This window comes from Tenrec ecaudatus, chromosome 13 (assembly GCF_050624435.1).
Source record: "Tenrec ecaudatus isolate mTenEca1 chromosome 13, mTenEca1.hap1, whole genome shotgun sequence".
NCBI lineage: Eukaryota > Metazoa > Chordata > Mammalia > Afrosoricida > Tenrecidae > Tenrec > Tenrec ecaudatus.
The window spans coordinates 36997454-37010041 of NC_134542.1; the positions used below are offsets into that span (position 1 = coordinate 36997454).

The 12588-nt window shown below is 44.9% G+C and overlaps 1 pseudogene; it reads right to left on the reverse strand.

Annotated features, from left to right (window-relative positions):
• Positions 1-201: 201 nt before the first annotated feature.
• Positions 202-785, reverse strand: LOC142424357 (large ribosomal subunit protein uL13-like; annotated as a pseudogene).
• Positions 786-12588: the final 11803 nt, after the last annotated feature.

Genomic DNA, 12588 nt, shown 5'->3' on the forward strand with positions numbered 1-12588 from the left:
GAAACTTTCCCATTCCACTTACCCCTCTGAATCAAGGTCCAGTCAATGGAAGAGCTCCCGTTTTAATGTCGATCGTGAATCTTCCTGCGTTGACTTAAAGCCACACCCTCTAGCCTTGTCTTGGGCAAAGTGGCAAATGCAGTTAGCCCGTCACTTTTTTCTTTCTTTTTGTTGCCAGTGAAGGACTAAGTCTTTATTGGCTCAGACCAGGAGTCCTTGGGTCTTTAGAACCGCTGGGTACTTGTTGATCTTTGTCTCTAGTTCTTCTCGGCCTGTTTGCGCAGCCTCAGGAGCCGCTGCTGCTTCCTGTCATGGATTTTGGCTTTCTCCTTCCTCTCCTCCAGGGTCGCTGTCACCGCCTGGGACTTCCAGCCCACCTCATGGGCCTGGCGGCCCAGGTAGGCAAACTTGCGTGTGGGCTTCAGTCGCACCACCTTGAGGGCAACAGGGACCACCGTCCGTGTTTTCTTATCATAGGGGTGCGATCCCATGGTCCAGGGCGGCCTGGCCCTCTTGGTCTTGTGGGCAGCGTGCTCGCACGGCTCACCGGAAGAGGCAGCTCGGGCGCCGGAAGTGGTGGGGCCCGCGGAAGAGGTTGGTGTTCATGCGCTTCCGGAGGAAGGCCAGGTACTTCAACTTGTTCCTGTAGAAGTTTCCAGAAATGTTGATGCCCTCACGGCGCCCCACCACCTTGCGGCCCAGCAGCACTTGCTTGGCAACAATGGCCGCCAGCCGGCCCAGGAGATGGCCGCGCCATTGAGCACCAGGACCTGCCCCTCCGCCATCTTCGGCAGCTGCCTGGGTCAGCCCATGACCTGCCCCTAGGAAGACAGCAAGGGCGCACTTCTCCGAGTGTCTCTGGGCTCTCTCCAAACCCAGGTCCTACACCCCGGACAGTGTCAACGGGGCGGTCTCTGTGCGCTCTAACAACCTCCCTGGTTCATGGTTCCCTCTGCAGCACCAGGACTTGGCCAGCGCCTCGTTTTGTGGGAGGATAAACTTGTGGTTTCTTCATTCCATCAGGCCTTAGGAAGTGCAGGGTCTGCAGGAAAGAAAAGAAAAGGCTCAGAAAGGACGAGAAGCCTCGAGCCACCCCTCTAGTGAGGCCTTCTGAGCCGTATGGCGCCTTCCTGTGAGTCAGGGGAATGGCACCCTGCTCACATTCACCTCACAGGATGGAGACAAAGGAGATGCAGATGTCATCGTGCAGTTTGCGCTTCTCTCAAGGAGCCCAGAGGGTTGAACAGGCCTCTCCTCATGCAGAGCCCAGGGCCTAAGTCCAGCACGGGGAGAAGATGGGAATTCAGTCTGGGATACAGCAGCCCAGTGTCTGGACTACACCCTACTGGATTACAAAATTGCTGACATTACAATATTGTGATGCTTCACATATGGGGCCACTGAGTCAACTCAATGGCAACAGACGGAGTCACCCCACCCCCACCCCGGCACCCTGCTCTTTATTCATGTGGTCATAGTCTCAATGTATGTGGCAAGTTTTATGTACAGAAGGAATGCCCTCCATTGAAACCTTCTCGAGTGTCAAGTAGTGTGCTCGTCACCGATCTTGTATCAACCCCAGTGTTGTTTGTCTTTCTGGGTTGTTCTTTTTTTAAACCCAACATGAAAAAAAAAACCCCACCATGATCTTGAGCATTCATGACAATCCTGATATTAGTAGTATTTCTGTGTTGCTTTTCTTTCTTCTTTTTTTGAGATAAGGAAACAGAGCTCAGAGAGGGTAAGAAAAAGTCCAAGGGCACACAGCGAACACAGGGTCGAGCTCAGGCTCAAACGCAAGCTGTGGGGGTGGGGGACAGGCTCTTTGCACTCAGCCGCAGGTAAGTCTTTTTCTCCAATTCTCACCCCCCCCCCCCAAACCTTCAAGGAGGAAGCCCTGGTTTCAATAAGAACCCGAGCCTGATTTCAATTCAAGGATCAGAGACAGCAACCTGGTCCTGCAAGCAAACCAGGGGTTCCCGGCTGTCCACTGGGCAGGGTTGAGTGAGCTCAAATCAGTGACCATCCGGTGTTGATCTTCCCCCAACACGCCTGTTCCTCATTTGGGGCATTAGGGTTGTAACAGAAGTAGTAATATTTCAACAACAGGGGTGATTAGTTACAGAAGGAGCCAAGTGGTGGTTCATCCGCATCTGAAAAGTGCTCCAGGCCTTGCGGACACCTAGCCCAAACAGCCCCGCTTCAATACCCCGGCATTTCCCGGCCTGGCACTGGGCCCGTGGCAGCTGAGATGTTGTGACTCAAAACCTTTCCAACTCAAAAGAATCTGTAATCCTTCTGTGAGAGAGAAGAAGGGGAAGAAAAGCAGGCAGAAGGCCGCAAGTGGGTGGGCTGGTATGAGCCCTTCAAGAGGGAATTAGCCCTTTTCTGCCCAGCCAACCCCCTCCCTTCCCTGCAGAGAGGGCACCAACAGGAAGGGTGTAGGGATGGGGCTGGAAGGGGGCAAAGTAAGCACCCTGGGAGTCGACACACCTATTTTTAAACACTGGTGTCTCTGTCCAGTCCAACCTTGGTTTGATGTCACTTGCTTGTGATCACTTAGCCACTGGGAACGTGTGACTTGGGAAGAGGAATGAGAGGTGATTTGTTTCAATCACATAATCCTTCATCCACAGGAAGTGAGGGAGTGCTGGCTTCCTCTTGAGCCCAGAGCCCAGCTTTGCAGGCGTGCAGTTTCACACCCTGGTGTCGACCAGCCAGGGAACCAGGGCAGACAGGAAGGGAAACACCCCGTCAGGCAATCCCGCTGGGGTTTCTCCTGCCCAGAGGCAGAAGGGTTGTTGGGGAAGAGCTGCCCCAGGTTTTTTGAGTGGGCGGAGGCCTGGGCCAGAGGAGGGTGGGGTGTCACTTTGTGGCAGGAGCCAAGAACAAATGTGGGAGAGGTGGGTGAGGTTTAATTTAGCAAGGGAAGTGTCATGACTGTCTCTTCGGCAGCCACAAAGTACCCACTCTGGGAAGAATGACTGGCTCAGACCCTTATTTCAATACCCGGCTATGCCCAGGCGTATTAATAATGCAAACAAACAAGGGTCTGCTTTTTCCACCACCTGCCCCCCGCCGTTGGTTAAGATTCGACACCTATAGATGTACTGTCCACCTTCTAAGTAAATTGTCCGTCTTGAAATCTTGTTTTCCGCAGCTACACAGTCAAACTCAAAATGTCCAAAACCAAGCAAAACAATGCCCGACCTCAATTCCCTACCTTCTATGTATCCCGTTCTAGCCCCCTAAACTTTGGATCGTGACTGGGCTACAGTTTGTGTACATTTTCTCTCTACTGGGAAAGAGCTCAACCAATGGACAGTCTGATTAAGCCAATAGACACCCCCATGGGGTGGCTGGGAAGGTGCCCGCATTCAAACTGGAGAGTTACTTTTTCCAAGGGGAAGATAAAAAACAACCTCCCTGCCACATCCCTAACTAATTGTTAATCCAGTTACTGTCACTATAGACTTACCTCTCCTGGATTTTTCATACAGAAAAACATACAAAGCAAGAACGGGAAATAAACAAGCAAAAAACCCAAACATTAATGACAAAATAAAACAGAGGAAAACCTCAATTGAAAAGAAAACAGAAAATAATAAAAACTGGAACAAATTTTAAATTAGTCAAAAGGGAGATCTTGTGATAAGATGCAACATCTTACCCTAACTGCCTCTGCCATAATCAACTTGACAACGATCGCTGTCTTGATAACAAGAATATTCCCATCCCTGGGCTATGGTCAGTGGATTCACCGGAGGCTTAATCCACAGGGGGACCTTGCAAATGGATTTTGGACTTCCACTGCAAACTGGGTGTTCAGAATTTAAGCTTTGATACCATTTCCTTCTCTGGATTTAGATCTTATTATTTATAACCCTTGGACCACACAGGCTGGCGTGCTTCTTCCGTGGGGGCTTAGAGGACACCCCACTTAGATGACTGCTTGTTTTAAAACAAGTCCGTAAGACCCCAGACGCTATTCTTTCTGATAGCTGGGCACCGTCTGAGTTCTTCACTGCATTTTGCTATAGCACCCATATTTTTGGTGATCTCTCCATGAGGATGAGTATGGTCACCAGTTTCTTCAGGGCCCTTTGCCTCGGCTTATTATGCCCCAATCCCAGAATTCAGATGACGAGATCTTCTTAGTCCTTGAACTGAGGAAGCCAAGTCACATGACCTTCCAAGAACAAATTTCCATTGTATTTTCACCATAATTGTCCTCATCTTTGTTTTGATACAGGGGCAGATTGATTACCCAATAAGCAAAGTAAGCATGGACTTACTTGTTCTTTTACTAATGTGCAATAAACAATTTCATAGATGTGGTGAAAACCATATGAAATTATTCACAGCAGGTTAGTTAAAGTAAGCAGAAATGAACCTGCGCTCACTTTGCTGATGAGCCCTCTGACCCAGCCAGGGACTGTACGTTAGAAATACTGAAGGAAGGTGTTGGGCTTGCGGGTGCAGCCATACCTAGAAGTGGAAGCTTTGATGTAGTAAAACAATGTGAAATTATTGACTGCTGATTAGTAAATAAGCATAAGTAAGCCCTTGCTGACCTTGCTTCTTGGGCAATCTGAAACTGACAATGGGTTTATCCATTGTTTCTCAGAGTTCCTCTTGGATCCTCGCTCCTTCAGGTTGCCCTTCATAGTCCCCTCTCCAGGATCTCTCTTCTCCAACTTGAAACTTTGTGGAGCCAACTGTCTCCCCTTCACTTGTCTGCTCTGGGCCATGTCTGAGTCTCTGCTATATCCCAGATGTGGGCTCTTTGGAATATGATTCTCCCAGCTTCCTCTAGTACACCCCACGCATCTACGAGGAGGTGGATAGTCAGACGGCCCTTCCCCTGCTCATTCTCCAGGCCCATCTCCCACGGCTGGGTGGTGGCTGCCACCTTGGTTCTTCATTCTCCAGGAAGAGAGCTGAGGTGGTGATAGAGTTAATGAAACCCAACCCTGGTTTGCAAGGGAGAGCTTGGCACCAGTTACAAGCCTCCTCACTGCCAGGGCGGCCCTCTTTAGCATCCTCCCTGCCTGCTCCCCTAATAAAATGACCCACTTAAACCAGAATTTTCTTATTAACAAGCTTCCTACTAAATGGCTTCAGCTGTGCTTGTTGATTTACAGGGCCTGGAAAATGCTGGTCCCGCCGTGGTCCGAGGCCCTGGGTGAATCATGGACCCTTGAGACGGGGGAAGGACAGGAGTCCTCCTCCAGGAGTGGAGGTGGGGTGGGCTTCTTTTCAGTCTCTTAGGTATAGAAATGGCCAAACACACACAATTAGAAAAAGTAACCCAACGCAGGCCCTGGAACCCTCACTTGGCTAATTGTGTTTGATCTGTTTCTCCTTGTTTCTCAAACTGCTTCCCTCTCAGTAGATGATTTTAAATTAAATCCAAGACATTATATTCCACCCATGAATATTTCTATATGTATTTTGAAGAGATTAAAACCTATCTGGCCTTTTAACATAACCAAAATACCACGTTCATATCTAAAACATATTAATAATAATTCCTTAATATTACCTAATATTCAATGTTCAAAGTTTGTTGAGGATCCCATAAATAAATTGTTATATTTGATGCATTTAAATCAGGAGGATCCAAATGTGTCCCCATTACATACTATAATTCAGGTTTCTTTTCTATTTCCCCCCCCCCTATTCATCAGGAACATCTTGATGTATACAAATATCTAAAACATATAAACTATACCATCACTGATGAAGATATCATGAAAGCGTTATTATCAGCAGAGACCTTCCTTATACTATGGATTCAGTTATCCCATTGCACACAGCCCTAACCTACTGTTCCTTAGAAAGCTTTGTTGAAGCTATATGCCACCAAGTCGGTTTTCAACTTATAGAAACCCATGCAATGGAGAAAAACTACCCCATAGAACTTTCTAGGCTGTCATCTTTCCTGTAGATCATGAGGTCATTTTCCCTTAGTGTCATGGGATGAGTTTGAACCACCAACTTCTCACTAACAGCCAAGGGCCTGACCAAGGATCCTTCAGAAAACTCTAAGTAGGCTAAATCATCTTATTCTGGACCGGTTGCAATAATTGGATCTTAAAATGCTGAGGAGCCCTGGTAACTTTGTGGCAAGATCTGTGTTTCAAACCCATCAGCCACTCATCCAGAGAAATTGAGCAATCTCCTCCGGCAAAGACTCACAGTGAAGACCATAGCCCTATAGGGGACAACACTGGGACACAGTGTGGAAATTCCATCCAATCTGACCCCACCACACTGAGGCAAAACACTAAGGGTGCGCAACAGAACAGCAAGGGGAACAGGGCAATGAAGCTCCCAGGGAATACCAAAAATAGACTTTGAGGCCAGGACATGGCAACCCAGCAGAAAACACTCCTAAAGGTCAGCAAACAGACCTTGAACTATTTATAGGCTTTTCTTTTTGTTGTTGTTGTTTTGTTTTCTTTTGTTGCTTTGTTTTTCTCTGTCTTGTTTTTTGTGTGCATATTATTATCTCTGCAGGTCTATCTAGAGAAGATAGGTGGGATAAAAAAATCTCTAGGAGAAAACAACGGACCGATGGTTGAGGGTGGGGTGGGGGTACATAGGAGAAGAGGCAGGGAAAGGAAGTGGGTGTTAACAAATCCAGGGACAAGGGAACAACAAGTGATCCAAAAATTGACAGTGAGGAGGGTGTAGGAGGCCTGGTAGGCCTTGATCAAGGGCAATGTAACCAAGAGGAAATACTGAAACCCAAATGAAGGCTGAACATGATAGTGAGGCAAGAGGAAAGTCAAAGGAAATAGAGGAAATAAGTAGGAGGCAAAGGACACTTATAGGGGTCTAAATATAGGCATGTACACATGTAAATATATTTACATATGACGGGGAACTAGATCTATGTGCATATATGTATAAGTTTAGCATTAAGGTAGCAGATGGACATTGGGCCTCTACTCAAGTATTCCCTCAATGCAAGAACACTATGTTCTATTAAACTGTTCTATAATGCTCACCTTCCCAACACGATCACTGAAGACAAAGTGGTTGCATAAGCAAATGTGAAGAAAGCTGATGGTGTCCCGCTATCAAAAGACAGAGCATCTGGGGTGCGATAGTTTATTGTGCCTGTCTGGCTGATAAACACAAGTAGGATTAATTGAAGAGCGGAGGAATAAATGGCTCGGTGAGCCTCGCCTTGCTTGTTCTGTGCCTCAATTTAAAGAGGTACACTACCTGTGGGATGCCTAGCCTGTGGACTGTGTCACTGTAAGTTGAGGTCCCTTTAATCCCACACAATTGGAATGTTTGTCTCTGGAGCTGGGGACCAACAGTTGGTGATAGTTGGTGACCTGCCTTGCTGTTTGCTGCCTGGGTTTATATAGCTCAGCTCTCTCTACAGAAAGGGACTGGCAACTGGCGGCTCTCAGGCCTTAAAGGACTGCTAGTGTCTCACTGCTTTATAATTTAACTGTTAATTTCTTGTATTATCTATCTGTATATAATTTAACGGTTCATTTCTTGTATTATATCTATCTTTATAAATATATTTATATATAATTACTAGCAGTCTGGTTTGTCTCTGTAGAGACCCCTGTTCAACACATGGGGTCTTAAAGGCTTTAAGATAAACAAGTGGCCATCTAGCTGAGAAGCAACAAAGCCCACATGGAAGAAGCACACCAGCCTCTGTGATTATGAGGTGTCAACAGGATCAGGTGTCAGGCATCAATGAACAAAAAAATCATATCATTATGAATGAGGGAGTGTGTGGAGTATAGACCCAAAGCCCATCTGTAGGCAACTGGATATCTCCTTACAGCAGTGTCTCGGGGCGGAGACAAGCCAGTCAGGGTGCAGTATAGCACCGAAGAAACATACCACTTTCCTCTAGTTCTTTAATGCTTTCCCCCTCCCCCAACTATCATGATCCCAATTCTACATTCCAAATCTCAATAGATCAGAGGATGTACACTGGTACAGATAAGAGCTGGAAACACAGGGAATTCAGGATAGATAAACCCCTCAGGACCAATAATGAGAGTAGGGATACCAGGAGGGGAGGGGGAAGGTTGGGGGAGAAAGGGAAATCAATTACAATGATCTACATATAACCCCCTCCCTGGGGAAAAGACAACAGAAAAGTGGGTGAAGGTAAACATCAGACAAAATAATAATAATTTATAAATTATCAAGGGTTCATGAAGGAGAGGGTGCTGGGAGAGAAGGGGGGAAATGAGGATCTGATACCAAGGGCTCAAGTAGAAAGCAAATGTTTTGAGAATTGTGATGGCAACAAATGCACAAATGTGCTTGACACAATGGATGTATGTATGTACTGTGATGAGTTGTATGAGCCCCTAATAAAATAATTTTTTTTTTTTAAAAAGAAGACTCTCAGTAACAAACACTAAGTTGGGTTGCTATGAATCTGAATTAGCGTGGTAGCTATTGTGTTGTTAGGTCTTGCCAAGTAGGTTCCAACTCATAGCAACCTATGTACAACAGAACAGAACATTTGTTGCTATGCTTAGCCCAGTTTGTAGCCACTGTGCCAATCCATCTTGTCGAGGGTCTTCCTCATTTTTGCTGACCCTCTACCAAGTATGATGTCCTTTTCCACGGGCTGGCCCCTGCTGACAATGTGTCTAAAGTATGTGAGACCAAGACTTGTCAACCTCCCTTCTAAGGATCATTCTGGCTGCATTTCTCCAAATCTGAGTTGCTGGTCCTTCTGACAGTTCATGGAACTTTCAATATCCTTTGCCAGCACCATGGTTCAAAGGCATCATTTACTCTCTACTGCCTTATCCATTGTCCAACTTTCACATGCACCTGAAGTGATTGAAAGGACCATAGCTTGAGCACCGTAATCCTCATCTTTTCACTTTGACATCTTAAAGAGGTCGGCGGGGGGCCAGGGGGCGGGAAGAGTTGCTTAATGCAAGCTCATCAGTTGATTTCTTGACTGCTGCTTCTATGAGCAATGATTATAAATCCATGTAAAATGAGTGCTCAACAACTTCAATCTTTTCTCTATCTGTCATGGTCTTATTGGCCCAGTTATGAGGCTTTCAGTTTTCTTTATGCTGGGGTATAATCAATTCTGAAAGCTATTTATCAATAAGTGCTTCAAGTCCTCTCCATTTTCAGCAAGCAATTTTGTGTGATCTACACAGTATCTCACTACCATCCAATCAATTCTGACTCTTATCGACCCTATAGAACAGGGTAGAATTGCCCCTGTGGGTTTCCAAGACTGTAACTCTTTCGAGGAGTAGAAAGCCTCTTCTTTCTCTGATGGAGCAGCTGGTGGTTTCAAACTGCTGACCTTATGGTTAGCATCCCAATGCATAACCCACTATGCCTCCAGGGCTCCCTTCTACACATCATAGGTTGTTAAGCCTTCCTCCAATTCTGATGCTTCATAGAGTCCAACTTCTTTGGCTATTTGCTTAGCATTCATATTGAATAAGGATAGCAAAAGGATACAACCCTTGCCTGATTTTAAACCATGCGGGATTGCCTTGTTTGAATGACTACTGATTAGTCCACATACATGCTGCACATGAGCGTGATGAAGGGAATTCTGATTCATTGCATTAGTATTCATAGTCTGTTATGCTCCACACAGTGAAACACCTTTGTAGCATTAATAAACAAAAGTAAACATATTTCTAGTACAATTGGCTTTGAGCCAAGATCCATCTAACACTAGCGTATCCCTCATTATATGTCCTTCTTTTAATATATTTTAAATTTCTGGCAGCCTCTGTTGATGAGTTGCTTCAATCATTTTTGAATGATCTTCAGCAAAATTTTTCTTGTGTGTGATACTAATGATACTGTGCAGTAATTTCTGCATTCTTTTTGTATGGCCAGATCAATGCCAGGCTGGCTTCTAGCAGCAAGTGGCCTTGAATCTCCCACACACCTGTGGAGCTGACCAGAGCTGGCTATGTAACCTGTCAGCAGCTTTGCAAGTTTTTTTTCTTTCTTTTACTCACGGCCTGTTTGCTCATGGCCCGTTTTGTTCATGGCCCATTTGGCTGAGTGCCCACTTTGTTCTCGGCCCATCACTCTGCACCCGGCACAAATACACCCGGGTCCAGGAAGACACCTTACATTCCAGAAACCCGGATAAACCTGTATCTCCCAATCCCTGACTACTTTACCTTAAATGGACTCAAAACAGCTCAGTCACATGTTCTCTGGCCATATAAGCACCACCCCTGTAGCCTGGGGCGTGACTCCCCCAGCCCGCACATTGTGTACTGTGGGACTTCATCCAGGTTAGGTTTTTTTCTCCCTAATAAAGCCTGTTTGTTGTAATCTGACTGATTTGGTCTCTGGCACCTCTCGACTACCTTACACTTTTGGATCACCTTTCTTCCGAAAGGGTGTAAATACCAGTCTCTTCCCAGTCAGCTGGCTAGGTAGCTCTCTTTCTATTTTCTTGATACAGGAATTTGGTTCCTATAGATTCTTCCCCATAGTAATTTACTTTCCACAGAATCTTTCAATATTGCAATTTGAGGCTTTGAAATTTTTCTCATTCATTCAGCTTTACATACGGGGAGTGTGTTCTTATTATAATGCTTTTTTTGGTCTTCTTGAGCTGGTTATTGTAATTTTCTGTTTAGATCTTTTTTGCTTCATCATTTCTTCCATTTACGTTCATTACTCTACATCCAAGAGCAAGTGTCAGTCTCTCCTGACATTGGTCTTTTCTTTTATTCCTGTCTTTTAACGACCTTTTGCTTTCCTCCTGTATTCTGTTCTTGATGTCATCTCACAATTAGTCTGGTCCTTGGTCATTAAAGAGAGGAAGACTGGGCTTTATACTCCTGCAAACAGTTACAGTCTCAGAAACCCATAGGGGGTCACTATGAGTCAGCAATGACTTGATGGCAGTGAGCTTGTTTTTTGGTAGTTGATCATCAATGTTCAATGCATCAAATCTGTTCTTAAGATAGTCTCTACATTAAGGTGGGATACATCAAGGATGCATCTTGGCTCTTGTGAACTGTTCATTTTCTTCATCTTCAACCTGAAAATGCATATAAGTAATTGATGGTCTGTTCCACACTTGGCCTTTGGCCTTGTTTCAGCTGATGATATTGAACATACCTTCCCACAGATGTAGTCACTTTGATTCTTGTGTGTTTCTTTTGAGGAGGTCTAAGTGTCTAGTTGTCATTTATGTTGAGAAAAAGTATTTGCAATGAAGAAATGAAAAAAGTATTTGCTGGTCTTGCAAAATTCTGTCATGTAATCACTCACTTCTTTTCTAGCACCCAGGCCATATTTTACAGCCACTGATCCTTCTTCTTTGCCCCCAACCTTTGTATTTCGGTCTTCAGTAATTATCAATGTATCTGATTGTATATTTGATCAATTTCAGACAGAAGAAATTTGTAGAATTCTTCAATTTCTACATCATTGACTTTAGAGGTTGGAACATAAATTTGTATAGTAGTTATTGTGTTACTTGGGTTTTGTATCAACTTGGCTGGGCCAGGATTCTCAGAGGTTTGGCAGTTAACACCCCCATGATGTGACTTAACACAATGTGATCACCTTCATAAAGGGATTTTCTATGAGTAGTCAATAAGTTGTAAGCAGATTAGAGTGGGCTTCAATACCTTTATTCAGGTCACAACCCTGATGCGATTGAAAGGACATTTCTTTGGGAGTGTGGCCTATTTCCCATAGAAGTGGATGCTCTAGAAAAGCTTTCTTTGTTTTTTTTTTTTTTTTTTGATCTGGTTCCTGAATCTGGCTCACTGATCTCATTTGAACTGAAGCCAATAGCCTTCGACATTGCCTACCAATCCTGAGTATTGTCAGGACTCTTCCATCTGACCAGCTGACCCAGATTTTATTTGCCTCTGGAGTCACCAGTCTGTTGCCTTCCTGCCTATTTTGGGTTCATCATCCCCCACAGTTAAGTGAATCAGGTGAAGCCTCTAGCCTAACATCTGACCTATGAATTTAGAACCTGCCTGGACTTGTAAGTTCTCACTTTTATAATTGAATAAGTCATTTACTTGATATAAACTTCTCTCTCTCTCTCTACACACACACACACACACACACACACACACACACACACACACTAAAACCAGTGACTATTTTATTTGTACATATACAGAGGCTTATCAAGGAAATGGCTCACACATTTTTAGAGCCAGACAAGGTCCAAGTCCATTAGTCAGATTTCATGTTTCTCTGGACTCATCGAGTTGAGTAGCTGATAAACTTATGACCATCAATCAGATGGCAGGCTTCTGACTACAGAGGCAAATGACTCCAAGGATCAGCAGGCCATTGGCTAAAGTCCAAAGAAATGAAAGTCAGATGATGAACGAGAGTCAGAATCCAGACCCAGCAAAATGCAAACATGTTTTTCCACAGGATCCTCTTATATTAAAAGCAGGCCACACCCCACAAGGAGATCTCGTTATGGGAGAATTACTAGTTTTAACTGCCAAACCATTGAGAATCTTGACCCAGCCAAGTTGACACAAAACCTTACCTGTTACAGTTGTCTTAACTGGTCTTTCTTGTAGGGCTATAGATATTATC